The following is a 13,356-nucleotide window of genomic DNA, read 5'->3' as shown; positions in this document are numbered from 1 at the left end:
GGCTGTGTGTGGCCTCAAAGGAAAGAATGGTCAGGGCATGGCCAGGCCAGGTGCACTCTAAGGCCTCTCCCTGAGCATCTACAAATATACTATAGATAAAATATATTAATAGATATAGATGTAACATATCTTTAAGAGGATATCATGTTTCTGATGCTCAGAAATGAAACTGAAAAATGGTAGAAGTCTTTCTGCCATTTTCTACCAAATCAAACAGGGCCCAATGCTCTGCATTGAACAGAAATAGGTTGGTGCAGAGGTTTCACTTATGTACCCAAAGGACCTCGAGGAAGACAAATTCTCCTGACAGGCAGTTTTGAGCAGTGCTTCTCACTGTCCATTTGCATGGAGAGAGAGCAACCTGAGAAAAGAAGGTTCCGGTACACTGCGTCAGGGGAGTTGACCTAGGATTAGGGATCTGAAAGGAGCACTACTAGAAGACTGAGGCAGGAGGTTTGGAGAAGAGTCGTATACGTTGGCTTCCCAGAATGAACAAATTGTGAGAGAATATTTATGTTCCAAGAGGCTGCTCACCATGATTGAACCCTGGAGTGTTCTTCCACTGAGCTCAATCCTCAGTCCTTTATAGTTTGAGACAGTTCTCACTAAGTTGCTTAGGATCTTGCGAAGTTGCTGCGGGTAGCTGGGATTATAGGCATGTATCCTGGCCAAAGGGGGTTCTTAATAATCAGATAAATTGATTCACTTCTCAATGCCCAGTTTGACATTGTGAAACTCTACTACAGTGCCTGAAAACGGTTAGCCTGTGGCAGGTTGTCTGCTTTGAATTGCTTTTATTATATGGAGGGCAGTTCTCATATTTCTGTGAGAACAAATATATTTGGTTAAATATATTTGGTTTAGATTTCTTTTTATTATCTATAATATGTTTGCTACCATTACTAGCTGAGGAAAAAGAAGACTACAATATTTACTCAAATTTCTTTTCTTGCTGTGATACATATCTATATATCTATATCTAGATATAGAAATACAGATGTATTACTTTCCTACTTTTTTAATGTTGTATATAGGATATGTTAGCTTATAAAATTGCAAAAATCAGTATGGGACTGAGATACAGCTGAGGAAAAATGGATATCATCTAGAAATTCTTGGATTGCTTCTGGGTACACCAATTTTCTTTTTTAAATTTTTAGTTGTAGATGGACATAATACCTTTATTTTCTTTCTTTATTTTTAGATGGTGCTGAGAATCAAATCCAGTGCCTCACACATGCTTGGAAAGTGCTCTACTACTGAGCCACAACCCCAGCCCCTGTGTTCACCAACTCTTGAGACTGGTTTTACTAAGGGAGTGAGTGTCAATTACTTGCACATGGTAGGTATAAACATTTGAACACAAGTTTTGGAATTGTAAACATGGAGAGTGGTATCTATAAAGATGGTGAGGAGTCAGAGCGGGGGACTGTAGTAAAGATTTATTACTTTGGTATTATTGATGGCTTGGCATCTGAGGCTGCAAGAATCCACCCCTGAGTGAGTCTTGGTGGGAGGTGGGATTCCAAACTCTATGCAGAAAGTCAGATAGTTTCTCTCTGATTTACAAAAACTAGAGTATTTGCCCCTGCCTAACTTAAGCTAATCAGATGCCCCCATTTTGGGCTCTGAATCTGAAATAAGTGGTGCAAAAATGTATTTTGCTGGGGGTTGAAGTAGAATTCAGAGTTCAAATGTGGCAGAGTGGTGGTGATCTTGGACTTCGTAGGCAGGATGCATTGACAGTGACAGCTCTACATGAGCCAGGCTATTCCTGTGGCATGACATTGGTTCCATTCTTGTTCCTCCGACTCTCTTTGTTTCTGCCTATTTCCTGAGTTTCCTTTCACAGATTTTCTATCAATAGGTGGTTACTCAATACTTATGTTTCTGTTAGTGTAAGCTAGATTAAGGTTTTTATGTATACAGATTATTTTTGTCTTACAGTGGGGTTACATCCTGACAAACCCGTCAAAAGATGAAAATATCACAAGTTGAAAATGCACTTACTGCTCCTAATCTACTGAATGTCAAGTTTAGCCTAGCCTACCTTAGGTATTTTCAGAACACTTACATTATCCTATGGTTGAACAAAATCATCTAACACATAGTCTGTCTTATAAAGTGTTTAATAGATCTTCTAATTTATTGAATAATGTACTGAAAGTCTAAAGCAGAATGGTTGTATGGATTCAAATTCAAAGTACTTAAAATTATTCTTTTCATATCATCAAGTTGAAAAATCCTGCTGAACCATAGTTAAGTTGGAAACTCTGTGTGTGTGTCTATATTTTTATAACCAAAGATCTCTTTTTTTTTTTTCTGATGCATTTAGGAATTTATTTTGGTACTTTGTATTCCAAAATGTCACATTGATGTGATTAAGCAGAAGGCGTCTTAAAATGGACTGTTCCAAACCTCAAGCGAGATTTCCATTTCTACCTGAACACCTACATCTCTGGGAAGCATATTGACATCTTTCCTGTCCGCTATTGCCTCTTTCTGGGAATTCTATTAATTGAATTTGTTCCCTATGTAGCTTTTCTCTCACTTTTTTTTTTTTTTTTTGTATCTTCATCTTAATGTTCTATATCCTGGTATATTTTTGAGAATTTAATTTTCCACTCTTTTATTAACTTTGATTTTTTTTTTTTTTTTTTAGCAGTGATAGCCTTACTTCTCAAGGATTTTTCTTTCATCTCTGATGGTCTCTTTTCTGTGTTGTTGTTTTGTGGATGAAGAGTCTTTTCATATGTCCCTGGAAGGACTATTTAGAGTTTTCATAATTTTAATTAATTTATTTATTTTTTTCCTCCAAGATGAATTTTCCTTCTTTTGTTCCTCTTGGTCTTTCCATTTCACATCTGGGCTTCTCTCAACAGCCTGCTGATCTTGGATAGGAAGATGCAGCCATTCCTTCTTCTGGAGAGCCTCTGAAGCTCAGAGAAGAGTTGTGTGTGGCAAACAATAGTCCCACACAGTGTGCCCTCATTCCTCCTAAAAAAATCCACTTGCATTTATTGTACTGACAAAGTTTCAGCTTTATTCTGGGACTCTTCCTCCCTCAGAGTTGAATGTAAGTACCTGGCTGCCAGGTGTTTTGTAAGCTGGGCTGCGAGAGGGAAATGTAGGGAGATGGTTCTGTAATACAGACTGAGTTGGTGACCCTGCTGCACCCTCATTTCTCACACTTGCCCTCTGTGTTTTTTCCTTTCTTCCCAGTCTCCTCTGCTCAGCTCCTCCTTCACGTTCCTCCATCTGCTTTGTGTGTTACAAGACACTGAAATCCTAAATAATCTGATGTGTCTCTCTTGGATTCTCTGTAGACAGAAGAGATAAACCTGAGAGTGGAGTCACTTTAGACTTAGAAGCCCTAGGTCGTTTGGTTTTTTTAAAATGGCTCTTTAATGTGCTCAAAAGTACACAGCCAGCCATGACATATGACAGCTTCTCTAGACCATGCAGTCCCCATGTTCTATAATTCTCTTTCTCATTTGGTCCAACACAACCCTGGGGCCACTAGGGAGGCTGGAGTGAACTCCACTGGCTAGAGAGCTCTTGATCAGAATGACAAGAAGACATCTCTACTGCTTGTCAGAGAACTGATGGAGAGGTATTCCAGGTTAGGGCTTGGAGGAGGAAGCAGGTGAGTAGGATATAGGAACAGCAGTCTACTCAACTGTGGCTGAGAGCCTGTGTTGGTAGTGTGAGGACACCATAGATGAGCTGAGCGATCACCAGTGTGGGACTCAAAGAGTGTATCAGGTGATAGAAGACATTAGGTCTGTGAGAAACTTAAGCAAAAATCCTGCTGATGAGGGGAAGTTTGAGGCAGAAAATAACGTCGTCAGCAGTGTCAGTGGCACCCACAGAGGACAGTGACAGATTGCACAGGCCCTCTCTCACATTTCTGGACTCATGGAAGCAACAAGCAATGTGGATGCGTGAAAGCCACAGTTTGCCCATTAGTTTTGACTTCCTTTCTCAAAGACTTTCTGCTGGAGCTGGCACACTGGGCATGTCACTTCTTTGTCCTTCCCTTCCCAGCCTGCTGTAAGAGACTGGTAGGGCTGTAGAAGCACATCCCTGGAGAGAGACCCCCAAGTTGTGTCATTGGCTTTTTCACATCAGGGACAGAGACCAGGCTGCTTCCCCCAGTTCAGTTCCATTCTTGATGTAATGTCCCCTCACTGCCTCCTCTGCAGCCCAGGTGGGTCACTCAGCAGTAACATACAGGGCTCTTAGGAAGTGCGGCAGCCCTGCTGGCCCTCTGCATGCTGAGCAGCCCTTTCCCATAGGCCTCTGGCTGTGCCTCGAGAAGGCAGCTGGACTTGACCCCACTGAGCAGAGGAATCCTATCTGCCTAGCAGGTTTACACAGTTGCTTTTTTCATTATTTCCTCTGGGCTTCTCCTTTGAGAAGATTTACAACAGGTGCTTTCCCCCCTCCTTCTTGACTCCTGGCAGCCACCAACACCATTGAGAATCTGTCTCTTGGAATTCCCGAGGCCTATTTGTGATGCCCTCAACTGTGGCTGAATTTTCTGCTTTCTCAGGGTTCTGTCTCTCTGTCTGTGTGTCTCTCTGTCTCTACCATATATTTGGTCAGCTGTCCCCAAATTCTCACGGCCCTCTGGGGTTAAGACAGTAGCCTGTCATATCCATTCTGTGCTCAGCGACAGAATGGGAATTTTATTCCCTCAAATAGTGCACAAAAAGCTTTCAAAGTCCCCTGAATAAAAATACCCCATTACCACTTCCTTTGGACCAGAGGAGCTGTTTCTACCCTGAGGCCCCTCTTCCTTTAGGGCAAGCCCCATAGCAGACAGACAATCACTCATTTATGAAAATGAAAGATTCATGAGGGACGGTGCTGGGCTGCCAGCAGAGTTTAGGCAGGTTCTGATCCTGCTTTAATTTAATTAAGCCCTGTTTATTTAATCAGCCCAGAGATATGTATCCTCGGGCAGGAATTTGCTGCCTGTTTCTGAGCTGTGCTTTTGTCTGTGGGAGGATGAAAGCGGCGATCTGCCTGGTAGTTTTTAAGGGTTTGGGGCCCAAGAGACAGCCTGGTGGTCTGGAGTCAGGCCAGGCACTATGGGGACAGTGTATTCAGCAGCTGTGCCTGTGTATGTGTGTGTGTGTGTGCAAGTGTGAAGTGTGCACATGCGTGTGTGTGTGTGTGTGTGTGTGTGCATGCAGACTCCTGATGCTCAGAGCCCTAGAGTCTGGTTCTTGGTCAGGACTATCAGAGAAGCCTGATTTGCCACCAGTCTGCATTCTTAGCCACCATGAGAGGAAAGAATTAGGGAAACAAGGTCACAGTGTTGCTTAAGGACAGTGTTGCTCAGAGTACGCTCCAGCAATCCTGTGGGTGTCAGTGAAGCACACTGATGCCCAGGTCTCACACCCAGATTTGCTGAATCACAGTCAAGTTTAAGAACCACTGCATTCTCAAGTGTTGTTAGCCGCAGCAGAATCTACATTTTCAGGATGGAGGTGGGGCAGGCAGAGGACAATGATGGAAATCCACCTGGGGGAAACATTATGGGGGAATCATTATGGTGGGAACACATTCAGACAGAGAGGTGTTTTCTGGAGCCTCTAGAATCCCTCCATTTAGAGGATAGCCTCTGTCTTCCATGTCCAAGGGCAGATCTGAGGGGAACAGCTGTGGTGTGGTAGTAGTAGCTGCCTAAGCCCTGCACCTGGATCTGCACAGTGCTCGGCGTGAGCTGCCCATCAGGGCCATTGACAGTAAGGCAGAGCCAGGATCCAGGCCAGACTGTCATAGGTGACTGGAGAAAACTGATGTTAGAGAACTTTCAAAGGAGGAATGCCAGGATTTGTTGACCTTTTAAAGAAAATGGGAATGAAAAGAATGAGAAGAGAAAGGAACCCCAAGTTCAGGGGCAAAAAAATACATTTGGCTCTAATAATGTGGGAATCAGTTTTGGAGGGTCACTCCTTTTCTGAGCTCTCCCAATTCCTCTGCTTTTTAAGCCTCTGTCATCTCTTCTTAAGAGAGCACATCTGTTCATGTCATTTTAAAAAACAGAGTCCTGTTTGTGCAATTGATTGGCTCTCATCTTTTGAGGAGGGCAGCTCTGCTTGTTTCTAAAGACCTGGTCAGCTGCACTTTGAGAATTCACCATAATATCAAAACAATCTTGTTGCAAACCAAATCACAAGCTCTGCAGCCAGGTCTTCTTCTGTTCTGTGGTCTGTGAACTGGTAGGGAGGAGAAGGACCAGGGAAGAACAGGGGACTTAAGGGACAACCCGAGGCAATTTCTAGGGTCCAGGGAAAGAGCCCTGAGGAGCCGTGATAGATCTAGACCTCCTTCTCTCATCATGGAAGGTCTGTGTTCGAAGTGAGTGAGGATACACATCTCATGTGTATATGTTTGTGTGTTAGGAATGAACCAGAAACTCTTTCCCAGAGTGAATCATGCTTAAATAATATTTAAGAGACCCTGTTTTTGACTATCATCAGTTGGCAGTTGTGTCAGTCACCCTCCAAGATGATCACCAAATCCTGGCCTCCTGGTATTCATACTTTTGTATAGTTACTTTTCCTGATGAACAGGGCTGACCTCTGTTACCAAGTGGATATTGCAGGAAGAGTTGGGTATGACTGTGAGCCCAGCTCATGAGAGGCATGGTGACTTCCCCCTTGTTTCTGGGTTGGCTCCTTCTGGGAGAAGCCTTGGGAGGAGAAGTCATAAGCACAGTCAACCAGTACCATGGAGAGGTCCACGTGAGGAGAAGCTGAGGCCTCCCTCCAACAGCCAAGTGAATGGTGAACCATCTTGGAAGTGGGTCCTCCAGCCCCTGCAAAGCCTTCAGATGACCGAGGGCCAGGCTAACCCCTTGACACAGTATCATAAAGACCTTAAAGAAGAACCATCAGCTCAGAATGCTCCTGTATTCATGACCTACAGAAACTATGAGGTAATAAATGCTTATGATTTTACACTGTTTCAGAATAACTTGTTATGTATCAATTGATAACTGAGACAGAAATACTAAAACAAAATGCTAATGAAATCTGATATCCAAACCAAATCATAAAATGTTTGTGGATGTGCAGTGTTACATTTATTTATACAACAAGAGTAATCCTATGTTCTTCTGATCTTTTGCTCAAGCCAGGGCCTAATGCCCCCCTCTTCTTGAGTTAGTTCAGTGTGAGGACAGCTCATTTCATAGTCAAAGTCCCTGAGAGCAGAGGAGATGTACCAGATTCATTACTTGCTGGTTTGTAATACAGTGTAGCTTAACACTTTCACTCCAGTGCCCCCGCCCCAAATCCTCCTAGGTCTGAGAAGGATCAGATAAGCAGTCAAATAGGAGTCATCCGTTGATCCAGAAGGTGGGTATCCCTTCTCCTTTTCTTGTTTTGCTGAATAACTTTCATATTAGTGGAGAGGAATAGTAGAGAGAATACTGAAATCCACTTTAAATTTAAAAAAAAATCTTTTTAAAAATTGACAAATAATAATTATACATATTTATGGGATATGTGTCATGTTTTTCCTGGCCTAATTTCTTTTTTTGACAAAAATCAAATCGTCTTACATTTAACACTTTCACTTATGTTTGCTCTCTAATTCCTTCCCTAAACATTATTGTTTTAGTTGGCTTTGTGTTGCTGTGACCAGTGTACCCGACAAGAACAGTTAAGCAGAGGAAGAGTTTATTTTGGCTCAAGGTTTCAGACGTTCAACCCACGGTCGGCCAACTCCATAACTCTGGGTCTAAGGTAGGAAGAAAATCACGGCAGAGGGGTGTGGTGGAGGAAAGAGGCTCAGGACATGACAACCAGGATTTAGAGAGAGAACTGTTCACCAGGGACAAAACATAAACCCCAAGGGTACACACCAGGGACCCACTTTCTCTAGCCACACCCTAACTGACTATAGTTACCACCCAGTTAATCCATATCAGCAAATTCATCCACTGATTAGGTTACAGCTCTCATAATCTAATCATTTCACCTATGAACATTTTTGTGTTGTTTTACACATGAGCTTTTTTTTTTTTTTTGGGGGGGGGGTAACTTATACCTAAACCATAACAATTGGGAAGCAGATGTAATTAGCTTCATTTTACGGATGAAGGTGGCTTGCTCTGCAGTAGTGTCACATGGATTGACTCAGGACAAAACTTGGCCACAGTCTAATTCAATACCTTTTGCTCTAGACTTACCCTGTCCGGTATCATAGTTGCTAGCCACATGTGGCTAGTGAGCATGTGAACTTATGACATGTTTAAGCACTTGAACTTTCATATAACCAGTATACTTTTGAACTTACGTGTGGCTAGTAACCACTTAGAATATGGTCATTTTGAACTAAGACATGCTGTAAGTTTAAAATCCACTTGGTATTTCAAAGAACTAGTATAAAAAAGAATGTAAATATTTTGTTAATTTTTAAGTGACTGTATATTGAAATGATATTTTGAATGTAAATTAAATATATCATTAACATTAATTTCTCTGGTTTCTTTTTACTTAAAAATTACATATAGTTTTAAATTTTTAACCAACATAAATCTACATGTTTATGGGGTACAATATAATCATTTGGTACATGCATACAGTAAGCAGTTCAAGGTAATTAGAATTCTATCATATTAGACATTTTTCTTTGTGTTTGGAGTCTATGAAGTCCTCTTTTTTAGTTCTTTATAAAATATATAAGTTGTAAACCATCCACTCTGCTGGTGCTGTACAGCACTAGAACGGATTCTTCCTATCTAACTGTGTTTTGGTCTTCCATATCCTCCCCCTGTCCCCTTTCCCCTCCCCTCCCCTCCCCTTCCTGTAGCAATCACTGTTCTACTTTCTTCTTGTAGGAGGTTGACTTTTTTTCTTTTGATCTTCCACTAGAGTGAGAAAATACAATTTGTCTTCATTATTTCACTTAACATAATGTCCTCAAGTTCCACCTATATATTTTTTAAATTTGATGTGGCTACCATAACATTTAAAATTATACCGTTCATAACCCACTTGAATCTAATGTATGAAATATGATATGTCAAGAGCTTTGTAATGTTTTGAACAACCAATAAAAAAATAAAATAAAAAAAATAAATAAAATTATACCTATGGCTTACATTTGTGGTCCACTTTCTATTTCTATTGACAACATGGCTCTAAACCAAGGCTGATGTGTTTTGAGACTCACAGCCTCAAGTCACCCCAAATCAGCCCTCAAATCACACCAGAATCCTTGGGAGGTGAGAGAAAAATCCGACAGATTGCATAGCTGGTAACCACCTGTTTTTCATGTTTTGATATTTCAGCATGAAAGGGAAGAAACTGAGCACTGTGGTGGTGACCCAGAGAGGGACCAGATGCTATCCGATATCCCAGGTGACTTTCTTTCAAGTGTGGTCTTATGTCAAAAGGCTTTTCCAAGCTCATCTGGGTGTACAAAGCACTAAGGAAAAGTTCAAACCCCTGAGCCAGAAAACTTGGTTTTCCATGTTCAGGCCAGGGGAGTATGTGGGCAAGATGCAGCACCTCTGGTATTGCGAAGCCTGGGAACAGGGCCATACAAGCTGGGAGAGGTGGACAGAAAGGGACATACAAGGAAAAACCTGGGCAGAGAGTTAGCAAGGAGAACCAGCGACTCACGCATGCTTTTATCTATTCATTCTTGTTGCAAATACTTACCGTATATTTATTACATTTTTGTCTAATGTGTCTTTATTATCTACCAAGTACAGTTCTGAGTTCTTGGGATATGGTGGTGATCAAGGGTAAAGGTTTCTACCTTCTTAGATCTCATTTTGTAGAAGTAATGGAGAACAGCAGCATACAATAAGTAAATAAATGTGATAATTTCAGATTATTTGGCTTCTAGGTTGGCTACTATTACAGACACAAATAACAATGGTTTGAGGAAAGTATACCTCCAGTGATCTAAAACTCCCCAGGAAATCCCACGATAGTACCATGACAGAGGACAAAGCCTTAAACACATAGGTCTTGGGGGGACTTTCCAAACTAGAGCAAGTGGTCACAGAAAATTTTCAGGAAGCCTGGTTGATCCCCTCTATGTCTTATCCTGCAGAAACACAATAGGGTGATGGGATGGAGAGAGTTGGTGGCAAGTATTAAGCAACTAATTAGCCAGTGTGTCTCTAGGGTACTAGTATTTGAACGGAGACTTGAGGGTACCATAGAGTTCCTTGTGGGAAGCCTTCAAGGGACAGGCAGCCACAGATGCAAAGAATTGGAAATAAGATTGGCCCTCATATGCAATAGAAATAAAGTTTTTCCGGACAGCTGTAGTGTCCTGAGCAGGAGGAGGTGAATATGTGAAAAGGAAAGGGAAGAAAATGGGAAAGGGAAGGGAGCTCTCAATTTTGGCACCAAAGAGACATCTTTATTAGACAAAGATCAGAATCAGTTTCCATCAGGAAGTGTTCAGTGGTTGCCTCCGGAAAACTTTCATCTGAATTGCCCCAAACTAGAGCTGAGATAGGGAACTTGGTATCAGATTAAAGAGGAGGTGTGCAGGTGCCTGTCATGTGAAACGCTGGGTTCTGGGAAAGGGAAGCACAGTGCATAGCACCCAGTAGGACTCTGTATTATCGTCTTCATTGTTCTGGTTGTGGTCAGTTGGTTTCGTGAATTCTGAGGCCTTCAGTACAATTTCAGTGATGATTTTGAACACTTCCTTTTCTTAACATACTAAATAACCATAGGTTTGTTTTTTCTTTTTCAATAGGTGATTAGATAGATTTTAGGAGATTCCCTTTTGTCAGAGGTCCTGCGGCTTGCTCTGCAGTAGTGCAAGTTGTACCCAATGGAACACTTAGGTCGTTGGATCAAAACTTTGTCCTCTGCATCCCTTTAGAATGTAGCTGTGGATATCCATTTAAATAGAAGCCAGTACTTTCTGAGTTTCTTTTCATGTCAACCTGGACATACCCATTTTAAAAAAAATGTGGCTGGTTATTAAACTGTATTTGTTTTGTGTCTCCATCTGTGCTGTGTGCTTTCCCCGGATAGCTCACAGAACTCTGCTTGGCACTGGGCTTTGGGGCCATTTTGCATGGCTCCACTTGGTCCTGGAGGATGGAGTTGGGGAGTGTGAGTAGACAGCCTCCTTAACTCCAGTTTCCATCACCTACACGTTAATATCCACCCCCACGGACCCCTTCACACCCATCCTTCCATTGAGCATCTATATATCAAATATCATAGCAGAATGCAGATGGCAAGTACAAAGAGGAAAGAGACAGTGCTGCCCTTCAGATCCTCTAAGTCGAGGGGACAGAGCATGGATATTATAGAGCAGGGCACTAGGTACCATGAGTAAGGGAAGGGTGGGCAGAATAGAAGCCCAGAGGACAACCCCTCACCAGGCTGAGGGTGGAGGGAAGTCTTCCGGCAGGAGATTGCACCTGAATCGGATCTTGGAGAACAGAGGCGGGTCAGGAAAGCCTTTCCAAGGCAAGGGAACAGTGAGTGCAAAGATATATTGGGGTGGAGAATCTGGCAGGCTACGGGAACTGCAATCTGTTTTAATATAGTCAGAGCATAGAACACAGGAGTGGGGTGGAGGGTAGAAGGAAATGATGCCAAAAAGGTAGGCAGGAGCTGGATCATTGAGTCCTCTGAGCCATGGTAATGTGAGTTCAGATCAAGTCCTCCATAAGACAATTGAAGGCAGAAAAGTGATGATGGCGTCTGCAGTCTTTGAAAGCTTCTTCCAGCTGCAGTATGGAGGTTGGACTGAAGGAAGCAAGACTCACTGAAGGAAATAGGAGCAGTTGGTGGCTGTTGAAGTGACCGTAGGATACAATGATAGAGCCCTGAAATTAGGTGGTGGTTGTGAAAGAGAGAGGAGAATAATGAAAGACACTCCCATGGAGTAGACCTGGCAGGGGTTGGTGCTAGATTGAATGTGGAGGTGAAAGAGAAGGAGGAGGCTTCCATCTGGGTGACAGGGGTGTCATTAGTTCTTGTATGTGACACAGGAAGGAGGACAGCTTTTCAGGATCCCACTGAGTTCAGGTTTGCTGTCTAAATCTTGGGTGAGAGATCTGGGCAGAGATGTGAGGATGAGGGGGAGCATGGTTGTCCAGGGAGAGTGGAAAGAGGGAGGGGAGAAGACAGTGCGCTGGCACCCTGGGGGACCCATGCTTATTGAGGAGCAATGGAAGAGTAATTAAAAAGGAACCAAGGAGGGACAGCCAAAGAAGTAGGAGGAAAACTGGAGTCCTGAAGCTGGGAAAACAGGATTTCAAAGAGTTGCACATTGGAAAGACAAATAAAATGAATTGAGTAGTGCCCACTGGGTTTACTGATGAAGAAGTTACTGCCTCTCTTGCAGGGGACATTTCTCAGGGACGGTGGGTGAGGGGTGAATGGCATGTGAGGAAGCTGACACGGAGAGTGGCGGCATCTCTTAAAAAAATCTGGCTGTGAACAAGAGATAGAGATGACTAAAGAGGTAGATGGGAAGGTGAGCTGTCAAGGGCTCCCAGTAAGTTCAAATGTTGTTGCTCGTCTATGTTTTAAGCATCTCTTAGGCAACAATGCTGTGCTAGGCACAGCTATAAAGAAATTTAAGACATGCCTTCCAGTGTGTGCAGTTTAGTAAATAAAACTCCAGAAATGCAGGGCCTGACAACCAACGCTCCTGTGTTTGCTAAGAGATGGTGGAGTATAGTGGTATAGAAAGTGTACAAATTTTGGACTTCAAATAGATCTGGTTACAAATCTTGGCTCTGCTCCTTTCTGACTCTGTGAACTTGGGCAAGTTATTAAGTCTGTTTAAGCCTCAGTTTTCTTGTCTGTAAAATGAGAATAATCATGTCAACCATTCATATTTCTTGAGAGGATGTGAAATAAAATCTATTAACTTTTTAAAGGTGGGTGTTTTGAATTTATTGCTCAATATTGCATCCTCAGTACCAAACATAGCATAATGCCTGGTCTAATGCAGAAAGTCACTAGATTTTTTTAAAATTTGTTTTCAATAATTATACTTGAAGTGGAATGCATTTTGATACATCATGCAAAATGGAGTATTACTTCTTTTTCTTCTGATTGTACATGATACAGAATTACACAGGTTGAGTAATCATATATGCACATAGGGTCATAATGTCTGATTCATTCTACCAATCTTCCCACCCCTAAACCCCCTCTCCTCCCTTCACTCCCCTCTGTCTAATCTAAACTTCTTCTATTCTATTCTAGCACCTTCCCCCATTATTGTGAATTAGCATCTGCATATCAGAGAAAACATTTGGCCTTTGGTTTTTTGGGATTGGCTTAGCATGATATTCTCCATCTCCATCCATTTACCAGCAAATGCTTTAATTTC

The 13,356-nt window shown here is 42.2% G+C and overlaps 1 long non-coding RNA gene across 3 annotated transcripts; it reads left to right on the top strand.

Annotated features, from left to right (window-relative positions):
• The first annotated feature begins 971 nt into the window (after positions 1–971).
• LOC125615816 lies at positions 972–12,862 on the top strand. 3 transcript variants are annotated; one of them, XR_007346411.1, is made up of 4 exons: positions 972–1,342; positions 2,883–6,952; positions 7,639–7,763; positions 9,314–10,707. It is a non-coding gene; the product is annotated as an uncharacterized LOC125615816 (long non-coding RNA). The 3 variants fall into 3 exon arrangements; XR_007346412.1 differs by adding an exon at positions 10,747–12,862 and having other exon boundaries at positions 978–6,952; positions 9,314–9,383; XR_007346410.1 differs by having other exon boundaries at positions 983–6,952.
• Positions 12,863–13,356: the final 494 nt, after the last annotated feature.

Source organism: Marmota marmota, unplaced genomic scaffold (genome assembly GCF_001458135.2).
Source record: "Marmota marmota marmota unplaced genomic scaffold, marMar, whole genome shotgun sequence".
NCBI lineage: Eukaryota > Metazoa > Chordata > Mammalia > Rodentia > Sciuridae > Marmota > Marmota marmota.
Note: the sequence above shows the minus strand (reverse complement) of the source record. Positions and strands in the feature narration are given on the sequence as shown.